The following is a 21,083-nucleotide window of genomic DNA, read 5'->3' as shown; positions in this document are numbered from 1 at the left end:
ATGGTAGTTTTGTTGCATAAAAAAGGAGATAAGAGACGGTTAGAAAACTGGCGACCAATTACTTTGCTTAATACGGATTATAAAATTTTTGCCAAGCTGATTGCGAATCGTATGAGAGATGTGATTGGGTGTGTGATTGATGAGGATCAGGTATGTGCGGTACCGAAAAGGAAATTGCATGAAAACGTGGCGTTGGTGCGGGACATGCTTGAGGATTGTAAGGGTCGGAATAAGAAGGTGATTGTGTGTGCGTTAGATTTTGAGAAAGCGTTTGATCGTGTGGCGCATGTGTTTTTGTTCAAAGTGTTAGAGAGAATGGGTTTTCCGGTTCAGTTTGTGAGTTTGTTGAAGAATTTATACGCGAATGCAAAGAGCTGTGTGCAGGTGAATGGGTTTTTTTCAGAATCGTTTAATATTATGTCTGGTGTGCGACAGGGTTGTCCGTTGTCTCCCATCCTATTTATTTGTGCGATTGAACCATTGTTGCAAATGATTAGAAATGATAAGGTTGTGAAAGGTTTGGTGGTGCCCGGGTGTGATGGAAAACGTGTGAAAGCTTTGGGATATATGGATGATATTTGCGTATTGTGTGATTCAGTGTATGATATGCCCAGAGTGAAGTTGATCGTAAATATGTTTTGTATTGCGTCTGCTTTTAAAATAAATTGGGGTAAGAGCAAATTTAAAATTTTTTTCAGTAATGAGCGGGTGAGTGATTCTGATATGGAACAGGTGAATGGTGTGAAAATTTTGGGTATTGTGTTTGATGATGAGCTGAAAGGGAGAGAAAGTTGGGATGAGTTAGGTGGTAGGATTGTGAGAAAGTTGGAAATGTGGAGAATGAGGGATCTTTCTTTTTCGGGGAAGGTTTTAATTGTCAAAAGTATTATTCTTCCTATGATTTTATATGTTGCTCTGGTTTTTCCTCCTGCTGTAGCTATGTTAAAAAAAGTGAATAGAGTTTTGTTCCTTTTTTTATGGGGGAGCGGGATTGAGAAGGCAAAGAGAGAAATTCTAATGAAAAGCAGACGTAATGGAGGCTTGGATTTCCCAAATTTGGAGATTTTCATCGGAATTAATTGTGTACGTTTTTTTGTAGAGCTTTTATTTAAAGAATCCAAGGCTTCCAGAATGTCGAAATATTTAGCTGGAACGGTGATTCAGCGTCTAAGGTGGGAAAAACGTAATTTATGTAAACCAATTGCTTTTCAGTGCACAGGGTGGTATTTGTATGTTGAAAAATTTATTAAAAAGTTCCAGCTAGAGGATGTAAGAATGGAGAGATTTTTGAGTGAAAAGAATGTTGTGAGAAGTATGTGTATGAATAATGTGATGTGTTCTGTAAATGGTTTGAATTCGATGGAGTCTAGGTCTGTGTGGAAGAAGATTGTTACGTATGATGTGTCAAATAAGCAGAAAGATTTGTTATGGATGTCGGTACATGGAGTGTTGCCTGTAAGGAGTGTTCAGAAAAGAAGAGGTTTGGTTGCATCTGAAAGGTGTCCGAGAGAAGGTTGTGGGGATGATGAGGATGTGAGTCATGTGTTTTGGTCGTGTAAGCATGCAAAGGATGTTTGGAAAAAGTTGAGTGGGTTGTGCGAAGAATTGACTGGTTTGAAGAGTTTGACGTATGAAATTGTCTTGTTTGGTTTGTGTAGTTTGGGTAGTGAAAAGGATAGAGTGTTGTGGATTTTTTTGACTTGTGTGAAAGAGGTATTGTGGAATACGAGGAATTTGAATGTGTATAAAAGAGAAGTATTTGAGATGGAGGATGTGGTTAGTATGGTATTGGCTAAATTGTATTTTTATTATAAATGGGATCTAGAAAAAGGTATGGATGCGGAAGGGATATGGCGAATGTTAAAATGGCGGTATTTAGTTTGAGGAATTTTGTTTGACTTATCTTGTATTTGATGGAAAAATAAAATAATGAACCAGAGTGATGAGATTTTTTGAAAAATAGAGAGGTGGTTTGAACAACTACAGTTCTCGGTTTTATTCAAAAAACCTGAATGGTTTAATAAAAAAAAAAAAAAAAAAAAAAAAAAAAAATCTGTTCTTATCAGTTTAATATCTGATACGTCCCCTATCTGGGGACCATATATTAAATGGATTTTTAGAACAGGGAGATGGAAATAGAGCTTGCTCTGTCCACTCCACGCATTGACCTGGTATTGCAGTATTTCCAGGACCGGTGCACCCTTCCCTTATGTGTTGACTAAAATCAGATTCCAAAAGTGCTATTTGTGTTTGCTATTGTTTTTGTCTTTCTGATGGGATCTCCCCTTTTAATCCCATTATTTCAACACCTGTTGGACAATGCATTTGTACAGTCATGTGTGATAATGAGCTCATTTATTAAATGCAATTAATGAATACATTGCCACCTCTTGTTGTGTGTGTGTGTGTGTGTGTGTGTGTGTCTTCTGTGTTTCTGTGTTTCCGGCATTTCACATTGGAACAGCTCATTCACCTTCCTTGTCTTCTCTCCGCCCTCCCTCCTAGGTAAGTTAAAGAGCTGCACCTGAGCCAGCCACTGATTGATGCAGCACCACAGTCAAATAGTGGAGTGGAGTGGAGTAGGGGAACAGCAAACAGCCATTAAAGCAGCCAGCCGCCTACCCGCCACAATGGACCTACCTGTGTACACTAGATGGATGTGATGGAATGTACTGTCGTCCCTACATTTCAAGAAGAAGTAAGAATTGCAGTTGCAACAAACCCTTGCTTGCCTACAAAGAGAGCAGCAATTTGGATTTGTTACTTTGTTACCTGGAAGAATAACAAACTGTGCAAGGATGGAGGTTGTAGGAGCAAGGAGAAGTTGTCTGTAAAGTTGGTGGATGCTTATTTTCCATTTTGCAGTCCCTTGTCTCCCTCTTGTGGCCTCCTGGAGGCAAATAAATGTGCAAAAAAAAGACAGCCTGGCGGCCGGCTGTTGCAGTGTTGCCCTCTCAGGCAACACTGAGTGACTGACTGAGCCTCACCGTCTTATATAAAGTTCAGACGGAACTTTGCACGTGTCATAGTGGAGCCCTCAGGATTCCAGAGCCAGCTTTCTGACATCATAATGGGGCCTCAGAGATAGATAAAAGCCTGGGCCCAGGCAGTGTTGGTCAGTGCTGCTCAGCAGGCAGCACTGGACTGGATTAAAGCTGATACAAGGTGTGAAGGAACAAGGGGTGGCTGTGGGCATGCACTTGCTGCCGCTGCCAGTGTTTATCTGCATGGCAGGAGGGCATTTGGGCGTTGCCAGGAAGGCGTTTTTATGTAGATTCCTCCTCTTTCAGCACTGCATTGTGGTGCAAGCAAAAGAAGCAAATCCTGTGTAGCTTCCTCTCCGGCCTTTATTCACCTCCCTCCCGCTTAGTAGCTGTAAATGTGTGTGAGCCTGCAGGGCCCCATGGAATTGCCTAGGAGTAGGCTGAATCAATCGCTGCAAGGGGTGAACAGCAGTATGGGACAGGCTCGGGCAAGGCAAGGGCCGCTCGGGTTATCGCTTCTCGGCCTTTTGGCACGATCCCGTGTCAAGAGGAGGTCAGCATGTCATGCCCTTGGCCTTTTGGCATCGCCACTTCGGTGGCTTAAGCCAACTGCTGCTATAAGGGGGTAGGCTGGGTGATCAACTGTCGAGCGATCATGGGAGCTAGGCTTCGATACGCTGGGATCGGGGAAACCCGGATCAAGAATGGATTTGGCATTGACGTACCCTTGAACAAGAAGGACCTTTTTTCATTGAAACACCTGGTGAATGAAGTCATTTTCAAGACCCTCAACGTGAGTAGGAACGACATCCTTTGTCTTCAAGATCCCAGAGGTAATCGCTTCACTTTGGTTCTTAAAAGTTTGAATGCTTGTTACAACTTGTATGCCGCAATTAATGCTAACTTGCAAAACCCTGGGTTGGATGGACTTATCTTCACCGTTTTATATAACAACGATGTTCCACTGGTTGTTTTGATGTACAATCCTTATGTGATGGTGGATGATATTACTTCCTTCTTAAAGAAGTACTGCTCTTACGTCAGCTATTCTCACCAGGTGTTAAATGCTGAATCCCTCTGGACAGGGAAGCATAAATTCTTTGTGAGATTTGAGGAGGATCCTTCAGGGCCTCTGGGTGTGAAATACCCTCCTAGGAATTTTGCCATCGGCCGGGACAAAGGCTACTTATTTTTTCCCCAGCCTCCTGTGTTTTGCAGGAAATGTAAAAGATATGGCCATGTTCATGAAGATTGTACGCAAGAAGGTGTTACATGTAACAAATGTAATCAGGACGGTCACCTGGCCAAGGATTGCAAAAACCCAATTGTGTGTAACATGTGCAGCATTGTGGGTCATGCCTTTAAAGACTGTCCAGAGCGTGCTAAAAACAGAAGGGTTAGGACTCTGGCGGAAGTAGTTGCAGGTGAACCTGGCAGTATGAGGTCTAATGTGATTCAGGGCCCAGCTGCCCCGGGAACTGAGGAGTCAGTGCCTGCCCAGGTGTCTGATGGGACTCTCCCTGAGTTAAATCGGTCTGGAAATACGCTGGCTGATGAAATGGAGGTAGCACCTGTTGAGAAAGACCTGCCTCACCCCTCTGATGACCTGACTGGGTTAAGAGGTGATGGGGAGGTGGATGGTTCTTTATCCAAATCACCTGTCTTTTCCTGGGAAGGAATTCTGGTGGACCAACAAGGTGAAGGTGGTCAAGGGGACTTTTCAACTGCACTTGTGAGGCCTTCTGAGGAGGAGGAAGGAGGTTCATCTTCTAAGAGACTTCGCACCATGTTGTCTCCTCTGAGTGAAGATGGAGTGAGCCCGGATAGGGGAGTCTACCCCATTTCTCATTTTCCTGAGGACTTTCCTTTTTTAGGAGAAGACGTGGACAAAGCTATCTTTGTGTCCGGTTGTCAGCCACCAGGAGGTGTAGGCTGATTAAACAGTGGGGTATTGGTGGATATCTACGGAAAAAGATCAAAATATGGACCCCAAAATTACACTTAATGTCTTATCCTTGAATGTCAGGCAAATTACATCAAAGCCTAGACGTGCTGTTGTGCTGGACTATGTTAGGAATCTTGGGGCAGAGATCATATGCCTGCAAGAGTGTGGTATATCTGAGTCACTGGGGGAGGGGGATTGGCCATATGGGCAGTATGTCTGGTCAGGATCTACTTCCAATAAGAATGATGGGGTGGGGATCCTATTAGGAAATATGGGTATGGATCTGGAGAGTTATACAGTGGTGGAAACAGGTAGATGTGTAATTGCAGTGGTATGTTGCAGGGGAGTTAGGGTTAGGGTGGTGAATACTTATTGTCCTATAGATAGAGCAAAAAGGCTGGCGTTGTTGGAAAAGCTAAGTTTGTTCTTACCTGGAAGGATTCCTACCTTTTTTTTGGGAGACTTTAATTGTTCTTTTGATGGGGATGGTCTGGATGTAACTGGGAAAAAGCTTAACCAACTTATATCTGATTTTTCTTTTATAGATGCAGCCGAATTGTCATTGGGTAAACCACCACCGCCAACATATAAATCAGATAGAGGGGGTATTGAGTCAAGAATTGATCGTATTTGCATATCTAAGGGTTTAGTGTGTAATAAGATGGTTCAGAATGAGGTACCTTTTTCAGACCATGTATGTTTACGGGTATGGGTGGAGGTAAGTAGTAAACTTTGTTTTGGGAAAGGGGTGTGGAAGTTGAATACTAGATTATTGGAGGATGTTGAAGTGATGGATGAGTTCAAACGAAAGTATGATGTGTGGAAGGGAGAAAAAGATAGTTTTGTGGATGTGCTTAAATGGTGGGATTGGATGAAAGGGCAGATTAAAAAATTTTTTGTGAGATGGGGATACAAGCAGGCTGCTAGGAAACGTAACCAGTATAAGGAATTGAATATTAGGATAGAATGGTTGCGGAAGATGGGTGAGAAGGGAATTGATTTGAGTGATTTGCTAGAGGAGGCAAGGAACGAGTTAAAGCAAGTTTTGGAAAGAAAGGGAAAGGAGATTATTTTTAGGTCTAAAGTGGAGTACTTAGATAAAAATGAAAAATGCACAAGGTTTTTTTTCAAGAAAATGTGTGGTAAGAAAGATGATATGGATGAAATTGTTAATGCGAAGGGGGAGCGTATAGTGGGTATGGATGTGTTAAAAGTGGTGGAATCGTTTTATTCAGAACTATATGGCAAAAAGTGGATTGATATCGGGTTGATGGATGAAGTTTTGAATGGTTTGGAAAATGTCCTTAGAGAGGAGGATTGTGTGGGGTTGAATGAGGATGTAACGTCTGAAGAAGTAAAGAAAGTGATAATGAGTGCGGGGAAAAATAAAACACCTGGTAAAGATGGTATTCCTGTGGAATTTTATGTGAAGGCCTGGGAGATAATAGGGTTGGATTTGGTGGAAGTATGTAAGTTTATATGGGATAAGGGGGTTTTGTGTGAGTCTATGAAAGAGGGTGTGATTGTTTTGATTTATAAGAAAGGGGATAAGAAGTGTTTGGGTAATTGGAGACCGATTTCACTGCTGAATGTGGATTATAAATGTTTTAGTAAAATTTTGGCTAATCGTATGCGTGAGGTGGTAGGAAAGGTTGTGGGTGAAGACCAAGTCTGTGCTGTGCCAGGTAGGAGTATGTCTGATAATTTGGTTTTGCTGAGAGATTTGATTGGGGACTGTATGAGTAGGAAACAGAAGTGTATGATGCTTGCGTTAGATTTCGAAAAGGCGTTTGATAGAGTGTCGCATGTGTTTATGTTTGCTGTACTTGTTAGGATGGGCTTCCCAGTGAGGTTTTTGGAAGGTGTGAAGTGTTTGTATAGGGATGTGTCAAGTGAAGTGTTGGTGAATGGTAATTTAAGTTCAAAAGTATGTGTGAGATCTGGGGTAAGACAGGGGTGTCCTATGTCCCCAGTTTTGTTTATTTGTGTGATCGAAAGTTTGATGTGTTTGGTAAGAAAAGATAAAGTGGTGAAAGGTTTTTTGATCCCCGGGAGTGGAGGTAAATACGTTAAAATTCTGGGTTATATGGATGATGTTGTGGTTATGAGTGATTGTATGGCTGGGTTGAATAGAGCAAAATTATGGTTGGATTTTTTTTGTGGGGCATCCGCTTTTAAGGTGAATTGGGATAAGTGTGTCTTTAAGTGCTTTGGGGATAGGAGGGTAAGTATGGAGGGAGTGAGGAATGAAGTGGGTGCAGTAAAAGTGTTGGGGATACAGTTTAATGAGGACTTGAGAGGGAATGAGAGTTGGGATGAATGTGGCAAGAGGATTGAGAAGAAATTGAATTTTTGGAGACTTAGAGACCTGACTTTATCAGGGAAGGTGTTGATAATTAAGACAGTGATTTTGCCTATTTTGGTTTTTGTGGCTAGTATTTTTCCCTCCGCTAGTAGGAAAATCAAAAAGTCAGAGAAAATGGTGTTTACCTTTCTGTGGGGAAGTCAAATGGAAAAGTTGAAGCGTGAGTATGTTTATAAGTCTTGTGAGAATGGAGGTTTGGGTTTTCCGAATGTGGAGGTCTTTCTTGGGTTAAATTATATTAAAACAGTGGTGGGGCTCTTGGGGAAAGGAAATAAGAGTGCGTATATGGTAAGGTATATGGCCGGTTGGATGCTTTATGGGTTAAATTGGTTTAAGAGAGATGCTACTGTGCCTGTTGCTTATGTATGTCCGGTATGGTATGTTGTGATTGAAAGGTTCATTAGGAAATATGATTTGATTGCAGTGCCTATGGGTGGGTTTCTGGATAAGAAGGCTGTGCTAAAAAGATTGTGTGTGAATGAGGTTGTGTGTAACATTGTGGGTTTGCGAGGAGAGGATGTTGTGGATACTTGGAAGAAGTTAGGCGTGAGAGGTATGTCCAATAGACAAAAGGACATAGTGTGGATGGCGTTGCATGATATATTGCCTGTTAGAGATGTGCAGAGGAGGAGAATGCTAGTTAGATTTGAGGTGTGTCCAAGGGGTGGGTGTAATTCACGGGAGACTGTTAGGCATCTTTTTTGGGACTGCAATTATTCGTATGAGGTATGGAGGAGGATGGGTGGCGTCTGTAAGGAGTTAGCTGGGGTGAAGTTTGTGGATTGGAAGGTTGCGATGTTTGCTATAGGGGCTTGTAACAGAGTAAGTGATAGGATCTTATGGTTGATTATGGCGTGTATAATGGAAAGCTTATGGGATGTACGTAATTTAGGTGTTTTCAAACATAAGTGGGTACCCATTGGTGAGTGTGTGAGGATGGTTTTGTCAAGACTATACGTAGTCTATCGTTGGGATAGTCAGTGCGGTGGTGGTATAGACGCAGAGGGGATATGGAAATTTAAGAAGTGGAGAAGGTTGGTGAAATATAGCTAATTGATAAGATTTATTCCTGTTTTATTTTTGTTCTTCACAATCCTTTCTGTGTCCTGATTATTATTGTTTGGAATAAAATAGCCATGATGATGTACGACTAAGGCAACTTATGCCTTAAAATGCAAAATGGTTTGTGTACTGTTGCTTTAAGTTAAACTGAATGGTTTTAATTTAAAAAAAAAAAAAAAAAAAAAAAAAAAAAAAAAAAAAAAAAAAAAAAAAAAAAATCTGTTCTTATCAGTTTAATATCTGATACGTCCCCTATCTGGGGACCATATATTAAATGGATTTTTAGAACAGGGAGATGGAAATAGAGCTTGCTCTGTCCACTCCACGCATTGACCTGGTATTGCAGTATTTCCAGGACCGGTGCACCCTTCCCTTATGTGTTGACTAAAATCAGATTCCAAAAGTGCTATTTGTGTTTGCTATTGTTTTTGTCTTTCTGATGGGATCTCCCCTTTTAATCCCATTATTTCAACACCTGTTGGACAATGCATTTGTACAGTCATGTGTGATAATGAGCTCATTTATTAAATGCAATTAATGAATACATTGCCACCTCTTGTTGTGTGTGTGTGTGTGTGTGTGTGTGTCTTCTGTGTTTCTGTGTTTCCGGCATTTCACATTGGAACAGCTCATTCACCTTCCTTGTCTTCTCTCCGCCCTCCCTCCTAGGTAAGTTAAAGAGCTGCACCTGAGCCAGCCACTGATTGATGCAGCACCACAGTCAAATAGTGGAGTGGAGTGGAGTAGGGGAACAGCAAACAGCCATTAAAGCAGCCAGCCGCCTACCCGCCACAATGGACCTACCTGTGTACACTAGATGGATGTGATGGAATGTACTGTCGTCCCTACATTTCAAGAAGAAGTAAGAATTGCAGTTGCAACAAACCCTTGCTTGCCTACAAAGAGAGCAGCAATTTGGATTTGTTACTTTGTTACCTGGAAGAATAACAAACTGTGCAAGGATGGAGGTTGTAGGAGCAAGGAGAAGTTGTCTGTAAAGTTGGTGGATGCTTATTTTCCATTTTGCAGTCCCTTGTCTCCCTCTTGTGGCCTCCTGGAGGCAAATAAATGTGCAAAAAAAAGACAGCCTGGCGGCCGGCTGTTGCAGTGTTGCCCTCTCAGGCAACACTGAGTGACTGACTGAGCCTCACCGTCTTATATAAAGTTCAGACGGAACTTTGCACGTGTCATAGTGGAGCCCTCAGGATTCCAGAGCCAGCTTTCTGACATCATAATGGGGCCTCAGAGATAGATAAAAGCCTGGGCCCAGGCAGTGTTGGTCAGTGCTGCTCAGCAGGCAGCACTGGACTGGATTAAAGCTGATACAAGGTGTGAAGGAACAAGGGGTGGCTGTGGGCATGCACTTGCTGCCGCTGCCAGTGTTTATCTGCATGGCAGGAGGGCATTTGGGCGTTGCCAGGAAGGCGTTTTTATGTAGATTCCTCCTCTTTCAGCACTGCATTGTGGTGCAAGCAAAAGAAGCAAATCCTGTGTAGCTTCCTCTCCGGCCTTTATTCACCTCCCTCCCGCTTAGTAGCTGTAAATGTGTGTGAGCCTGCAGGGCCCCATGGAATTGCCTAGGAGTAGGCTGAATCAATCGCTGCAAGGGGTGAACAGCAGTATGGGACAGGCTCGGGCAAGGCAAGGGCCGCTCGGGTTATCGCTTCTCGGCCTTTTGGCTAAGATCAAGTGTAGTATCTGTTCTTATCAGTTTAATATCTGATACGTCCCCTATCTGGGGACCATATATTAAATGGATTTTTAGAACAGGGAGATGGAAATAGAGCTTGCTCTGTCCACTCCACGCATTGACCTGGTATTGCAGTATTTCCAGGACCGGTGCACCCTTCCCTTATGTGTTGACTAAAATCAGATTCCAAAAGTGCTATTTGTGTTTGCTATTGTTTTTGTCTTTCTGATGGGATCTCCCCTTTTAATCCCATTATTTCAACACCTGTTGGACAATGCATTTGTACAGTCATGTGTGATAATGAGCTCATTTATTAAATGCAATTAATGAATACATTGCCACCTCTTGTTGTGTGTGTGTGTGTGTGTGTGTGTGTCTTCTGTGTTTCTGTGTTTCCGGCATTTCACATTGGAACAGCTCATTCACCTTCCTTGTCTTCTCTCCGCCCTCCCTCCTAGGTAAGTTAAAGAGCTGCACCTGAGCCAGCCACTGATTGATGCAGCACCACAGTCAAATAGTGGAGTGGAGTGGAGTAGGGGAACAGCAAACAGCCATTAAAGCAGCCAGCCGCCTACCCGCCACAATGGACCTACCTGTGTACACTAGATGGATGTGATGGAATGTACTGTCGTCCCTACATTTCAAGAAGAAGTAAGAATTGCAGTTGCAACAAACCCTTGCTTGCCTACAAAGAGAGCAGCAATTTGGATTTGTTACTTTGTTACCTGGAAGAATAACAAACTGTGCAAGGATGGAGGTTGTAGGAGCAAGGAGAAGTTGTCTGTAAAGTTGGTGGATGCTTATTTTCCATTTTGCAGTCCCTTGTCTCCCTCTTGTGGCCTCCTGGAGGCAAATAAATGTGCAAAAAAAAGACAGCCTGGCGGCCGGCTGTTGCAGTGTTGCCCTCTCAGGCAACACTGAGTGACTGACTGAGCCTCACCGTCTTATATAAAGTTCAGACGGAACTTTGCACGTGTCATAGTGGAGCCCTCAGGATTCCAGAGCCAGCTTTCTGACATCATAATGGGGCCTCAGAGATAGATAAAAGCCTGGGCCCAGGCAGTGTTGGTCAGTGCTGCTCAGCAGGCAGCACTGGACTGGATTAAAGCTGATACAAGGTGTGAAGGAACAAGGGGTGGCTGTGGGCATGCACTTGCTGCCGCTGCCAGTGTTTATCTGCATGGCAGGAGGGCATTTGGGCGTTGCCAGGAAGGCGTTTTTATGTAGATTCCTCCTCTTTCAGCACTGCATTGTGGTGCAAGCAAAAGAAGCAAATCCTGTGTAGCTTCCTCTCCGGCCTTTATTCACCTCCCTCCCGCTTAGTAGCTGTAAATGTGTGTGAGCCTGCAGGGCCCCATGGAATTGCCTAGGAGTAGGCTGAATCAATCGCTGCAAGGGGTGAACAGCAGTATGGGACAGGCTCGGGCAAGGCAAGGGCCGCTCGGGTTATCGCTTCTCGGCCTTTTGGCTAAGATCAAGTGTAGTATCTGTTCTTATCAGTTTAATATCTGATACGTCCCCTATCTGGGGACCATATATTAAATGGATTTTTAGAACAGGGAGATGGAAATAGAGCTTGCTCTGTCCACTCCACGCATTGACCTGGTATTGCAGTATTTCCAGGACCGGTGCACCCTTCCCTTATGTGTTGACTAAAATCAGATTCCAAAAGTGCTATTTGTGTTTGCTATTGTTTTTGTCTTTCTGATGGGATCTCCCCTTTTAATCCCATTATTTCAACACCTGTTGGACAATGCATTTGTACAGTCATGTGTGATAATGAGCTCATTTATTAAATGCAATTAATGAATACATTGCCACCTCTTGTTGTGTGTGTGTGTGTGTGTGTGTGTGTCTTCTGTGTTTCTGTGTTTCCGGCATTTCACATTGGAACAGCTCATTCACCTTCCTTGTCTTCTCTCCGCCCTCCCTCCTAGGTAAGTTAAAGAGCTGCACCTGAGCCAGCCACTGATTGATGCAGCACCACAGTCAAATAGTGGAGTGGAGTGGAGTAGGGGAACAGCAAACAGCCATTAAAGCAGCCAGCCGCCTACCCGCCACAATGGACCTACCTGTGTACACTAGATGGATGTGATGGAATGTACTGTCGTCCCTACATTTCAAGAAGAAGTAAGAATTGCAGTTGCAACAAACCCTTGCTTGCCTACAAAGAGAGCAGCAATTTGGATTTGTTACTTTGTTACCTGGAAGAATAACAAACTGTGCAAGGATGGAGGTTGTAGGAGCAAGGAGAAGTTGTCTGTAAAGTTGGTGGATGCTTATTTTCCATTTTGCAGTCCCTTGTCTCCCTCTTGTGGCCTCCTGGAGGCAAATAAATGTGCAAAAAAAAGACAGCCTGGCGGCCGGCTGTTGCAGTGTTGCCCTCTCAGGCAACACTGAGTGACTGACTGAGCCTCACCGTCTTATATAAAGTTCAGACGGAACTTTGCACGTGTCATAGTGGAGCCCTCAGGATTCCAGAGCCAGCTTTCTGACATCATAATGGGGCCTCAGAGATAGATAAAAGCCTGGGCCCAGGCAGTGTTGGTCAGTGCTGCTCAGCAGGCAGCACTGGACTGGATTAAAGCTGATACAAGGTGTGAAGGAACAAGGGGTGGCTGTGGGCATGCACTTGCTGCCGCTGCCAGTGTTTATCTGCATGGCAGGAGGGCATTTGGGCGTTGCCAGGAAGGCGTTTTTATGTAGATTCCTCCTCTTTCAGCACTGCATTGTGGTGCAAGCAAAAGAAGCAAATCCTGTGTAGCTTCCTCTCCGGCCTTTATTCACCTCCCTCCCGCTTAGTAGCTGTAAATGTGTGTGAGCCTGCAGGGCCCCATGGAATTGCCTAGGAGTAGGCTGAATCAATCGCTGCAAGGGGTGAACAGCAGTATGGGACAGGCTCGGGCAAGGCAAGGGCCGCTCGGGTTATCGCTTCTCGGCCTTTTGGCTAAGATCAAGTGTAGTATCTGTTCTTATCAGTTTAATATCTGATACGTCCCCTATCTGGGGACCATATATTAAATGGATTTTTAGAACAGGGAGATGGAAATAGAGCTTGCTCTGTCCACTCCACGCATTGACCTGGTATTGCAGTATTTCCAGGACCGGTGCACCCTTCCCTTATGTGTTGACTAAAATCAGATTCCAAAAGTGCTATTTGTGTTTGCTATTGTTTTTGTCTTTCTGATGGGATCTCCCCTTTTAATCCCATTATTTCAACACCTGTTGGACAATGCATTTGTACAGTCATGTGTGATAATGAGCTCATTTATTAAATGCAATTAATGAATACATTGCCACCTCTTGTTGTGTGTGTGTGTGTGTGTGTGTGTGTCTTCTGTGTTTCTGTGTTTCCGGCATTTCACATTGGAACAGCTCATTCACCTTCCTTGTCTTCTCTCCGCCCTCCCTCCTAGGTAAGTTAAAGAGCTGCACCTGAGCCAGCCACTGATTGATGCAGCACCACAGTCAAATAGTGGAGTGGAGTGGAGTAGGGGAACAGCAAACAGCCATTAAAGCAGCCAGCCGCCTACCCGCCACAATGGACCTACCTGTGTACACTAGATGGATGTGATGGAATGTACTGTCGTCCCTACATTTCAAGAAGAAGTAAGAATTGCAGTTGCAACAAACCCTTGCTTGCCTACAAAGAGAGCAGCAATTTGGATTTGTTACTTTGTTACCTGGAAGAATAACAAACTGTGCAAGGATGGAGGTTGTAGGAGCAAGGAGAAGTTGTCTGTAAAGTTGGTGGATGCTTATTTTCCATTTTGCAGTCCCTTGTCTCCCTCTTGTGGCCTCCTGGAGGCAAATAAATGTGCAAAAAAAAGACAGCCTGGCGGCCGGCTGTTGCAGTGTTGCCCTCTCAGGCAACACTGAGTGACTGACTGAGCCTCACCGTCTTATATAAAGTTCAGACGGAACTTTGCACGTGTCATAGTGGAGCCCTCAGGATTCCAGAGCCAGCTTTCTGACATCATAATGGGGCCTCAGAGATAGATAAAAGCCTGGGCCCAGGCAGTGTTGGTCAGTGCTGCTCAGCAGGCAGCACTGGACTGGATTAAAGCTGATACAAGGTGTGAAGGAACAAGGGGTGGCTGTGGGCATGCACTTGCTGCCGCTGCCAGTGTTTATCTGCATGGCAGGAGGGCATTTGGGCGTTGCCAGGAAGGCGTTTTTATGTAGATTCCTCCTCTTTCAGCACTGCATTGTGGTGCAAGCAAAAGAAGCAAATCCTGTGTAGCTTCCTCTCCGGCCTTTATTCACCTCCCTCCCGCTTAGTAGCTGTAAATGTGTGTGAGCCTGCAGGGCCCCATGGAATTGCCTAGGAGTAGGCTGAATCAATCGCTGCAAGGGGTGAACAGCAGTATGGGACAGGCTCGGGCAAGGCAAGGGCCGCTCGGGTTATCGCTTCTCGGCCTTTTGGCTAAGATCAAGTGTAGTATCTGTTCTTATCAGTTTAATATCTGATACGTCCCCTATCTGGGGACCATATATTAAATGGATTTTTAGAACAGGGAGATGGAAATAGAGCTTGCTCTGTCCACTCCACGCATTGACCTGGTATTGCAGTATTTCCAGGACCGGTGCACCCTTCCCTTATGTGTTGACTAAAATCAGATTCCAAAAGTGCTATTTGTGTTTGCTATTGTTTTTGTCTTTCTGATGGGATCTCCCCTTTTAATCCCATTATTTCAACACCTGTTGGACAATGCATTTGTACAGTCATGTGTGATAATGAGCTCATTTATTAAATGCAATTAATGAATACATTGCCACCTCTTGTTGTGTGTGTGTGTGTGTGTGTGTGTGTCTTCTGTGTTTCTGTGTTTCCGGCATTTCACATTGGAACAGCTCATTCACCTTCCTTGTCTTCTCTCCGCCCTCCCTCCTAGGTAAGTTAAAGAGCTGCACCTGAGCCAGCCACTGATTGATGCAGCACCACAGTCAAATAGTGGAGTGGAGTGGAGTAGGGGAACAGCAAACAGCCATTAAAGCAGCCAGCCGCCTACCCGCCACAATGGACCTACCTGTGTACACTAGATGGATGTGATGGAATGTACTGTCGTCCCTACATTTCAAGAAGAAGTAAGAATTGCAGTTGCAACAAACCCTTGCTTGCCTACAAAGAGAGCAGCAATTTGGATTTGTTACTTTGTTACCTGGAAGAATAACAAACTGTGCAAGGATGGAGGTTGTAGGAGCAAGGAGAAGTTGTCTGTAAAGTTGGTGGATGCTTATTTTCCATTTTGCAGTCCCTTGTCTCCCTCTTGTGGCCTCCTGGAGGCAAATAAATGTGCAAAAAAAAGACAGCCTGGCGGCCGGCTGTTGCAGTGTTGCCCTCTCAGGCAACACTGAGTGACTGACTGAGCCTCACCGTCTTATATAAAGTTCAGACGGAACTTTGCACGTGTCATAGTGGAGCCCTCAGGATTCCAGAGCCAGCTTTCTGACATCATAATGGGGCCTCAGAGATAGATAAAAGCCTGGGCCCAGGCAGTGTTGGTCAGTGCTGCTCAGCAGGCAGCACTGGACTGGATTAAAGCTGATACAAGGTGTGAAGGAACAAGGGGTGGCTGTGGGCATGCACTTGCTGCCGCTGCCAGTGTTTATCTGCATGGCAGGAGGGCATTTGGGCGTTGCCAGGAAGGCGTTTTTATGTAGATTCCTCCTCTTTCAGCACTGCATTGTGGTGCAAGCAAAAGAAGCAAATCCTGTGTAGCTTCCTCTCCGGCCTTTATTCACCTCCCTCCCGCTTAGTAGCTGTAAATGTGTGTGAGCCTGCAGGGCCCCATGGAATTGCCTAGGAGTAGGCTGAATCAATCGCTGCAAGGGGTGAACAGCAGTATGGGACAGGCTCGGGCAAGGCAAGGGCCGCTCGGGTTATCGCTTCTCGGCCTTTTGGCTAAGATCAAGTGTAGTATCTGTTCTTATCAGTTTAATATCTGATACGTCCCCTATCTGGGGACCATATATTAAATGGATTTTTAGAACAGGGAGATGGAAATAGAGCTTGCTCTGTCCACTCCACGCATTGACCTGGTATTGCAGTATTTCCAGGACCGGTGCACCCTTCCCTTATGTGTTGACTAAAATCAGATTCCAAAAGTGCTATTTGTGTTTGCTATTGTTTTTGTCTTTCTGATGGGATCTCCCCTTTTAATCCCATTATTTCAACACCTGTTGGACAATGCATTTGTACAGTCATGTGTGATAATGAGCTCATTTATTAAATGCAATTAATGAATACATTGCCACCTCTTGTTGTGTGTGTGTGTGTGTGTGTGTGTGTCTTCTGTGTTTCTGTGTTTCCGGCATTTCACATTGGAACAGCTCATTCACCTTCCTTGTCTTCTCTCCGCCCTCCCTCCTAGGTAAGTTAAAGAGCTGCACCTGAGCCAGCCACTGATTGATGCAGCACCACAGTCAAATAGTGGAGTGGAGTGGAGTAGGGGAACAGCAAACAGCCATTAAAGCAGCCAGCCGCCTACCCGCCACAATGGACCTACCTGTGTACACTAGATGGATGTGATGGAATGTACTGTCGTCCCTACATTTCAAGAAGAAGTAAGAATTGCAGTTGCAACAAACCCTTGCTTGCCTACAAAGAGAGCAGCAATTTGGATTTGTTACTTTGTTACCTGGAAGAATAACAAACTGTGCAAGGATGGAGGTTGTAGGAGCAAGGAGAAGTTGTCTGTAAAGTTGGTGGATGCTTATTTTCCATTTTGCAGTCCCTTGTCTCCCTCTTGTGGCCTCCTGGAGGCAAATAAATGTGCAAAAAAAAGACAGCCTGGCGGCCGGCTGTTGCAGTGTTGCCCTCTCAGGCAACACTGAGTGACTGACTGAGCCTCACCGTCTTATATAAAGTTCAGACGGAACTTTGCACGTGTCATAGTGGAGCCCTCAGGATTCCAGAGCCAGCTTTCTGACATCATAATGGGGCCTCAGAGATAGATAAAAGCCTGGGCCCAGGCAGTGTTGGTCAGTGCTGCTCAGCAGGCAGCACTGGACTGGATTAAAGCTGATACAAGGTGTGAAGGAACAAGGGGTGGCTGTGGGCATGCACTTGCTGCCGCTGCCAGTGTTTATCTGCATGGCAGGAGGGCATTTGGGCGTTGCCAGGAAGGCGTTTTTATGTAGATTCCTCCTCTTTCAGCACTGCATTGTGGTGCAAGCAAAAGAAGCAAATCCTGTGTAGCTTCCTCTCCGGCCTTTATTCACCTCCCTCCCGCTTAGTAGCTGTAAATGTGTGTGAGCCTGCAGGGCCCCATGGAATTGCCTAGGAGTAGGCTGAATCAATCGCTGCAAGGGGTGAACAGCAGTATGGGACAGGCTCGGGCAAGGCAAGGGCCGCTCGGGTTATCGCTTCTCGGCCTTTTGGCTAAGATCAAGTGTAGTATCTGTTCTTATCAGTTTAATATCTGATACGTCCCCTATCTGGGGACCATATATTAAATGGATTTTTAGAACAGGGAGATGGAAATAGAGCTTGCTCTGTCCACTCCACGCATTGACCTGGTATTGCAGTATTTCCAGGACCGGTGCACCCTTCCCTTATGTGTTGACTAAAATCAGATTCCAAAAGTGCTATTTGTGTTTGCTATTGTTTTTGTCTTTCTGATGGGATCTCCCCTTTTAATCCCATTATTTCAACACCTGTTGGACAATGCATTTGTACAGTCATGTGTGATAATGAGCTCATTTATTAAATGCAATTAATGAATACATTGCCACCTCTTGTTGTGTGTGTGTGTGTGTGTGTGTGTGTCTTCTGTGTTTCTGTGTTTCCGGCATTTCACATTGGAACAGCTCATTCACCTTCCTTGTCTTCTCTCCGCCCTCCCTCCTAGGTAAGTTAAAGAGCTGCACCTGAGCCAGCCACTGATTGATGCAGCACCACAGTCAAATAGTGGAGTGGAGTGGAGTAGGGGAACAGCAAACAGCCATTAAAGCAGCCAGCCGCCTACCCGCCACAATGGACCTACCTGTGTACACTAGATGGATGTGATGGAATGTACTGTCGTCCCTACATTTCAAGAAGAAGTAAGAATTGCAGTTGCAACAAACCCTTGCTTGCCTACAAAGAGAGCAGCAATTTGGATTTGTTACTTTGTTACCTGGAAGAATAACAAACTGTGCAAGGATGGAGGTTGTAGGAGCAAGGAGAAGTTGTCTGTAAAGTTGGTGGATGCTTATTTTCCATTTTGCAGTCCCTTGTCTCCCTCTTGTGGCCTCCTGGAGGCAAATAAATGTGCAAAAAAAAGACAGCCTGGCGGCCGGCTGTTGCAGTGTTGCCCTCTCAGGCAACACTGAGTGACTGACTGAGCCTCACCGTCTTATATAAAGTTCAGACGGAACTTTGCACGTGTCATAGTGGAGCCCTCAGGATTCCAGAGCCAGCTTTCTGACATCATAATGGGGCCTCAGAGATAGATAAAAGCCTGGGCCCAGGCAGTGTTGGTCAGTGCTGCTCAGCAGGCAGCACTGGACTGGATTAAAGCTGATACAAGGTGTGAAGGAACAAGGGGTGGCTGTGGGCATGCACTTGCTGCCGCTGCCAGTGTTTATCTGCATGGCAGGAGGGCATTTGGGCGTTGCCAGGAAGGCGTTTTTATGTAGATTCCTCCTCTTTCAGCACTGCATTGTGGTGCAAGCAAAAGAAGCAAATCCTGTGTAGCTTCCTCTCCGGCCTTTATTCACCTCCCTCCCGCTTAGTAGCTGTAAATGTGTGTGAGCCTGCAGGGCCCCATGGAATTGCCTAGGAGTAGGCTGAATCAATCGCTGCAAGGGGTGAACAGCAGTATGGGACAGGCTCGGGCAAGGCAAGGGCCGCTCGGGTTATCGCTTCTCGGCCTTTTGGCTAAGATCAAGTGTAGTATCTGTTCTTATCAGTTTAATATCTGATACGTCCCCTATCTGGGGACCATATATTAAATGGATTTTTAGAACAGGGAGATGGAAATAGAGCTTGCTCTGTCCACTCCACGCATTGACCTGGTATTGCAGTATTTCCAGGACCGGTGCACCCTTCCCTTATGTGTTGACTAAAATCAGATTCCAAAAGTGCTATTTGTGTTTGCTATTGTTTTTGTCTTTCTGATGGGATCTCCCCTTTTAATCCCATTATTTCAACACCTGTTGGACAATGCATTTGTACAGTCATGTGTGATAATGAGCTCATTTATTAAATGCAATTAATGAATACATTGCCACCTCTTGTTGTGTGTGTGTGTGTGTGTGTGTGTGTCTTCTGTGTTTCTGTGTTTCCGGCATTTCACATTGGAACAGCTCATTCACCTTCCTTGTCTTCTCTCCGCCCTCCCTCCTAGGTAAGTTAAAGAGCTGCACCTGAGCCAGCCACTGATTGATGCAGCACCACAGTCAAATAGTGGAGTGGAGTGGAGTAGGGGAACAGCAAACAGCCATTAAAGCAGCCAGCCGCCTACCCGCCACAATGGACCTACCTGTGTACACTAGATGGATGTGATGGAATGTACTGTCGTCCCTACATTTCAAGAAGAAGTAAGAATTGCAGTTGCAACAAACCCTTGCTTGCCTACAAAGAGAGCAGCAATTTGGATTTGTTACTTTGTTACCTGGAAGAATAACAAACTGTGCAAGGATGGAGGTTGTAGGAGCAAGGAGAAGTTGTCTGTAAAGTTGGTGGATGCTTATTTTCCATTTTGCAGTCCCTTGTCTCCCTCTTGTGGCCTCCTGGAGGCAAATAAATGTGCAAAAAAAAGACAGCCTGGCGGCCGGCTGTTGCAGTGTTGCCCTCTCAGGCAACACTGAGTGACTGACTGAGCCTCACCGTCTTATATAAAGTTCAGACGGAACTTTGCACGTGTCATAGTGGAGCCCTCAGGATTCCAGAGCCAGCTTTCTGACATCATAATGGGGCCTCAGAGATAGATAAAAGCCTGGGCCCAGGCAGTGTTGGTCAGTGCTGCTCAGCAGGCAGCACTGGACTGGATTAAAGCTGATACAAGGTGTGAAGGAACAAGGGGTGGCTGTGGGCATGCACTTGCTGCCGCTGCCAGTGTTTATCTGCATGGCAGGAGGGCATTTGGGCGTTGCCAGGAAGGCGTTTTTATGTAGATTCCTCCTCTTTCAGCACTGCATTGTGGTGCAAGCAAAAGAAGCAAATCCTGTGTAGCTTCCTCTCCGGCCTTTATTCACCTCCCTCCCGCTTAGTAGCTGTAAATGTGTGTGAGCCTGCAGGGCCCCATGGAATTGCCTAGGAGTAGGCTGAATCAATCGCTGCAAGGGGTGAACAGCAGTATGGGACAGGCTCGGGCAAGGCAAGGGCCGCTCGGGTTATCGCTTCTCGGCCTTTTGGCTAAGATCAAGTGTAGTATCTGTTCTTATCAGTCCTTGTAAGGATAGATAGCTCGGAGAACCACTGGGGGCTATAAACACTAGCTTAGCGATCCAAGAGCGTTCCAGACGAAGCCGGCGACGAACTGCGGAGAAGAACCAGCGAAGACGACGATCCAGAAGGGAGAAGCCGCCATCGGGGAAGAAGCTCCGGGAGATCGCTGCCGGGAAGAAGAAGGAGAACTTTGGAGAAGAGCCGCTGCTGAAGGGGATCTTCGAAGAAGCTCGGCCGCAGAAGAAGAAGCTCGACGAGGAACCGCTGCGGAAGAAATTTCGTGGAAGAACCTCGGCCAGCAAGGAGAAGATTTGCATAGCTCCGCCCCCTTCGGGAAAGAGCTATCGAAGATCCTCCCCAAGCGACAGGAACAGCTGGAAGAAGCCATGGCCTCAACCAGCAACCCTGCCACCCAGAAGAAGAAGGCTGATGGACCAGGTGAGCCGGCCCAGGCCAGGACATCTCCTCCTGAAGCCTCCTCAAGCGAACAGGCCACCAGGAAGCCGAACCAGGCTGCTCCAACCCTGGAGCCCTGGATGAAGCAGACGGTGGCCCTGAAGCTGAAGGAGGTGGACGGGAGAGTGCCGGACATGACGGAAGAAGTGTTCTGCCAGAAGATGCTCCTGGACCAGGGCTTCGCTAAGCCGGAGACCATCAGCATC

The 21,083-nt window shown here is 45.5% G+C and overlaps 7 non-coding genes and 3 pseudogenes across 7 annotated transcripts; all 10 read left to right on the top strand.

Annotated features, from left to right (window-relative positions):
- The first annotated feature begins 1,988 nt into the window (after positions 1-1,988).
- LOC142697826 (U2 spliceosomal RNA) lies at positions 1,989-2,205 on the top strand (annotated as a pseudogene).
- Positions 2,206-8,556: 6,351 nt separating this feature from the next.
- Positions 8,557-8,727, top strand: LOC142697832 (U2 spliceosomal RNA; annotated as a pseudogene).
- Positions 8,728-10,015: 1,288 nt separating this feature from the next.
- LOC142697885 (U2 spliceosomal RNA) lies at positions 10,016-10,206 on the top strand. The gene has a single exon (XR_012865601.1). It is a non-coding gene; the product is annotated as a U2 spliceosomal RNA (small nuclear RNA).
- Positions 10,207-11,494: 1,288 nt separating this feature from the next.
- Positions 11,495-11,685, top strand: LOC142697884 (U2 spliceosomal RNA). Its single transcript, XR_012865600.1, has one exon. It is a non-coding gene; the product is annotated as a U2 spliceosomal RNA (small nuclear RNA).
- A 1,288-nt stretch (positions 11,686-12,973) lies between these two features.
- Positions 12,974-13,164, top strand: LOC142697883 (U2 spliceosomal RNA). Its single transcript, XR_012865599.1, has one exon. It is a non-coding gene; the product is annotated as a U2 spliceosomal RNA (small nuclear RNA).
- A 1,288-nt stretch (positions 13,165-14,452) lies between these two features.
- LOC142697881 (U2 spliceosomal RNA) lies at positions 14,453-14,643 on the top strand. The gene has a single exon (XR_012865598.1). It is a non-coding gene; the product is annotated as a U2 spliceosomal RNA (small nuclear RNA).
- A 1,288-nt stretch (positions 14,644-15,931) lies between these two features.
- On the top strand, positions 15,932-16,122 carry LOC142697880 (U2 spliceosomal RNA). Its single transcript, XR_012865597.1, has one exon. It is a non-coding gene; the product is annotated as a U2 spliceosomal RNA (small nuclear RNA).
- A 1,288-nt stretch (positions 16,123-17,410) lies between these two features.
- LOC142697879 (U2 spliceosomal RNA) lies at positions 17,411-17,601 on the top strand. The gene has a single exon (XR_012865596.1). It is a non-coding gene; the product is annotated as a U2 spliceosomal RNA (small nuclear RNA).
- A 1,288-nt stretch (positions 17,602-18,889) lies between these two features.
- On the top strand, positions 18,890-19,080 carry LOC142697878 (U2 spliceosomal RNA). Its single transcript, XR_012865595.1, has one exon. It is a non-coding gene; the product is annotated as a U2 spliceosomal RNA (small nuclear RNA).
- A 1,288-nt stretch (positions 19,081-20,368) lies between these two features.
- Positions 20,369-20,470, top strand: LOC142697839 (U2 spliceosomal RNA; annotated as a pseudogene).
- The last annotated feature ends 613 nt before the right edge of the window (positions 20,471-21,083 follow it).

The sequence above is a fragment of the Rhinoderma darwinii genome (genome assembly GCF_050947455.1).
Source record: "Rhinoderma darwinii isolate aRhiDar2 chromosome 5 unlocalized genomic scaffold, aRhiDar2.hap1 SUPER_5_unloc_9, whole genome shotgun sequence".
NCBI classification, from domain to species: Eukaryota; Metazoa; Chordata; class Amphibia; order Anura; family Rhinodermatidae; genus Rhinoderma; species Rhinoderma darwinii.
The sequence above is the reverse complement of the archived record's forward strand: the minus strand, read 5'-3'. Positions and strand labels throughout refer to the sequence as shown.